This window comes from Schistocerca serialis, chromosome 6, assembly GCF_023864345.2.
Source record: "Schistocerca serialis cubense isolate TAMUIC-IGC-003099 chromosome 6, iqSchSeri2.2, whole genome shotgun sequence".
Classification (NCBI taxonomy): Eukaryota; Metazoa; Arthropoda; class Insecta; order Orthoptera; family Acrididae; genus Schistocerca; species Schistocerca serialis.
The window spans coordinates 191,073,862-191,078,451 of NC_064643.1; the positions used below are offsets into that span (position 1 = coordinate 191,073,862).

Here is a 4,590-nt window from a genome sequence, read left to right on the forward strand (position 1 = left end):
AAAGTGCGACCAATGGCACATTGTGTAATATATCATCATCCTTTTGCATTTGTAAGGTTGTTTACGAAAGCTTGTCTACGATGCAGGCGTTCTGTGAGGAGGTGGTACATCGACAGTGCTTCATGAAGTATGCAGTCATGTGGGATCTGGCAAGAGCCCCTTCCAAGCATTATAATATGAGTGAAGTGATCCATTTGTCAGTAAGATGCACTGTCACCTGTTGAACAGGAGAGAGTGTCATCGAAGTGCAGTCACGTAAAATCACATAACAGAAGGCCAAGCTGCTTGCATACCAAGCCTTGACGTCTTCGCCATATCCCATGAGTGCCCTGCATAGAGCTGGTATTGAACAGAATAGCCACCATTACAGGGTAGATGTGTAGGCAGGATGATGTCGATGACAGATCGTCCACACGTCCTCAACAGTCTATCGGCAGTCAGGGACAGTCGGTTGGACAATATTTAATTTCTACAGACGGCGACTGTGCCACAGCAGTTGGTGGACAAGGACGTCACTGCTGATGTAGGCCTTGTGGTTGGAGAAAGCCAGAGGCCAAATTTCTGCATGTTGAGTGTTGACAGCAAGAGAATGTGAGAGGTAGATTTGGTCGAGGTGCCATGAACCTTTGTCCATGTGTCGACAGGCTGAAATGGTCGATGATGACAGAGAGGGGAGCTCATGGGGAATGTCATGGGAGTTGGCCCTTTTGTGGAGATGAAGTCCCCACCAAGGAACAGTTCACAGGAGACCATCAAAAAGCGGCGTAACTGTGTCAGCAGTGAAGGTATGCCACTCACGACATTGGCTGGAGCCAGACAGTGCATATACATTTAGGTTGTAGATGCTGAACAGCGTGAGGGCCATACCCCTAACATTAGGAATGTACATTACATATTAAGTGGGGAGCTCCACGCAAAGAAAGATGGCCACTTTACTACCATTGTCAGAGTCATGGGCCATATATCCAGAGATAACCACTTATTGGAGGAGGTCAATGCTGCATAAATGGTGTCTCTGAACACTTTGAGTTTATGTTGAGGTTAAATTGTGGCCAGAGTTATCGCTGTGATGCAGTAGTGTTGTGGATAATTGCCCCTATTGGCATGGATGGTCCTGTGAATATGTACAGATGGTATGAAACATCTGGTGCAACCATTGTGGCTCCTGTAACTGAGTGGAAGCTGGGTTGGGTGCCACCATGAGTCACTCCCCGAGGGGTGGTCCAACATCCTGATCTGCTCTGTCATTGACATTATGACCCCGGAGATCGTAGCCTGTGAATGGCGACTGTCATGCTCATCGAGGGGTAGGATTGGTGACATCAACACAGTGGACCAAGGTAATTTCCCACATGGGATCCATTGTTGTCAGGTGGTATCGCAGGTGGTGGAAAGGACACTTCCAAGATGGAGTATCAGTAGCAGCCACTCCTGTCGTTGGGACACTCAAAAGGGGTTCACTATCTGGTATCTGGTACACTACCTGTGTTGCCATACGATGCAGTGTGCTACCAGAGGGTGTTAAGTCCCCTTCTTCTGTTTTTGACGCGACTGTTGCTTTTGGAGGTGCTGTTACATGTCGCCATACGTTGTCCAACATCACGTCCATCTGAAAGATATATTTGTCCGCCGCCGCTCGTGGTCTCGCGGTAGCGTTCTCGCTTCCCGAGCAGGGGGTCCCGGGTTCGATTCCCGGCGGGGTCAGGGATTTTCACCTGCCTCGAGATGACTGGGTGTTTGTGTTGTCCTCATCATTTCATCATCATCCAGGAAAGTGGCGAAATTGGACTGAGCAAAGATTGGATAATTGTACGGGCGCTGATAACCACGCAGTTGAGCGCCCCACAAACCAAACATCATCATCATCTCATCTGAAAGATAGCAGAGATAGGCACCACACTTGGTTCATTGTCCATCACAGTGGGCAGGCCACTCATAGAGTGTCTGGGGGATTGTGGGTCTTGTTGCCATCAGAGGAAATGTTGCTGGTGAGGTCTTGTCAACACCATCGTTCCTGGAGGAGGTGCTAATGGGAGACCAGTAACATCTGGAAATGTTGCATGCAGGTTACACACAGCTGAGGCAAAGGTGTCTGGTAAAGAAGTGACTGTTGCTTTGAAAGCTGCATCACTGGTCGGGATGTGGAGCAAATGGCGATGGAGACAATTGTAACTAATATGGCCCTCTTGTCCACATCCTGCTCATGTTTGCGGTTGGCCGTCATGCATAACAATGGCTCACTCAACCCGTATTATCAGATAGGTTGGTGGGTGTTTGGACAGTTAGGTTTTCAGCTGTCGGACACCATTTAACATGTGATATGTCGTGAACATCTACCATTTTTCCACGATGTGGCCTGTAACGTTGCCATAGGTTTGGAAGGCTTCCACAATCATATCTTGGGGCATATTGAAAGGCAGCTCAGATGCCCAAATTGTTGAAAGACTGATATCAGCATGGTCTATGGTTCAAAATGGCTCTGAGCACTATGGGACTTAACATCTATGGTCATAAGTCCCCTAGAACTTAGAACTACTTAAACCTAACTAACCTAAGGACAGCACACAACACCCAGCCATCACGAGGCAGAGAAAATCCCTGACCCCGCCGGGAATCGAACCCGGGAACCCGGGCGTGGGAAGCGAGAACGCTACCGCACGACCACGAGATGCGGGCTCAGCATGGTCTATCATCACTTCCCCAATATGCCTGTCAGAACATTTGAATTTCAGTCTGTGAGCACGCAGTTGAAATACTTCAGTGAATGATTCCCCCATCATCATTTTAATGTAGTCATGCTGCTGGTGACAGTGAAGTGAATATCTGTTACTTCCTTGTGGGCTGATGCATAGCTCTTCACGAACGAATTGTTTGGTTTCATTTGTACATGGTCTTGGATGTTGGACTTGGCATGTAACTTTAAGTGTTGCTCAGTGGTAAGAGTGCACCATGGGATACAGTAATGATTGGCACTATACAACACAAATACCTCTATGCAGAAGTAAACAACTCTGTTAGTGGAGCACAACCCAATGCACCGAATGGTTCCACACGTGACCATGGTCAAAAGCTGACTACACCCAAACCACACGTTACGCTATCAGATGTGTATCTAAGTGGTAGCCTCCTGATGTGAGGCTCCTTGACTAAAAACTAGTTAAAAAATAAAAAAGTAAACTTATATGAGCACATGCTCTCTGTTCTTTTAGCCATGTCCGAAAATACAGAAACCTTGTGAAATCTACAGCCGTGGAAGGGTTCCAAAGGAAAGGAAATGGAAGGAACTAATGATATCGGCTGCACTGGACATTTATGCGAAATTAGCAGTGACGAGAAAAAAGTGTCCCAGACCAGGACTCGAACTGGGATCTCATGCTTCCTAGGTAGTTGTGTCAGCCACTGCATCACCAGGACACAGTGCTTATCGCAAATGTGTGGATTGTCTTCACACATTATCTGGCTGACTCACATATCTGCAGTCCCTGTCAACATCCTCCATGCTTGCTAATTTTAGATTCTCATTTGAGGTCAGACATAAATATGCATCCACACTAAAGGTTTTGGATTCACTGCCCATTCAGGTGATTCAGTTATATGAGTGCATGGTGTCTGTTTTATTTTCAGCAATGTCCGACACACATTTCTACCATTTCTGCTAATTTCACATAAAGTTGTGTTGTAGCTGATATCATTAGTTCGGTCCATTCCTTTTTGACTCCCCTCCACCGTCAGTTTACATAATACGTATCACGGCTGCAGATTTCGTGTGGTGTCTATTCTTTCAAACGTGTCTGAATCTAAAATTAGTAGGCATCGAGGACATGGACAGGATCTGCAGATAGGTGGTGCTGGCAGGGAATGTGAGTTGGCCAGGGAGCCTGTCGAGATAATGCACGCATATGTGATGAACACTGTGTCTGGGTGGTGCAGTCGTTAACATAACTGCCTAATAAGCAGAAGATGCTCGGTTCTAGTCCCAGCCTGACGCACATTTTCTTCCGTCGTCGCTGATTTCGAAAAAATTTCCAATGCAGTTGATATCATTAGAACCTTCCATTTCCTTTCTTGCTCCCCACTCGTCCTTCAATTTACAAAAAAGTAGAATGTACAATGAAATGAACACCCTTAGCTGCTTACAGGCGTTGACATACGTCAACGGGGACAGATGAAATTGTGTGCCCCGACCAGGACTCGAACCTGGGATCTCCTGCTTACATGGCAGACGCTCTATCCATCTGAGCCACCGAGGACACAGAGGACAGCGCGACTCCAAGGATTTACCTCTGGCACGCCTCCCGCGAAACCCACATTCTCAACGTATTGTCCCGCACTACATTCGTAGTGTCCCCGTCCATTATACTCATTACTCGCGGCGCGTTGCCGATTCCCGTAAGAGTTCGGGCACTGTTTGTGCATTCGCACAGAAGAAGGTGGTCAACTGGTCGGTGAGCCTTAACTATATATATACTAGACTGCATTCAAAAAGGTTCACCAGTACCACTCGTGTGACAGAGATGCAGTATGCTGATGACAATGCTTCTCCAGCTCATTCACCTGCAGAGTTGCAGCTGTCAGTTGATTCCTTCAGCA

At 47.1% G+C, this 4,590-nt stretch overlaps 1 non-coding gene across 1 annotated transcript; it reads right to left on the bottom strand.

The window, feature by feature from the left end:
• Positions 1–4,176: 4,176 nt before the first annotated feature.
• Trnat-ugu (transfer RNA threonine (anticodon UGU)) lies at positions 4,177–4,250 on the bottom strand. Its single transcript has one exon. It is a non-coding gene; the product is annotated as a tRNA-Thr (tRNA).
• Between the last annotated feature and the right edge of the window lie 340 nt (positions 4,251–4,590).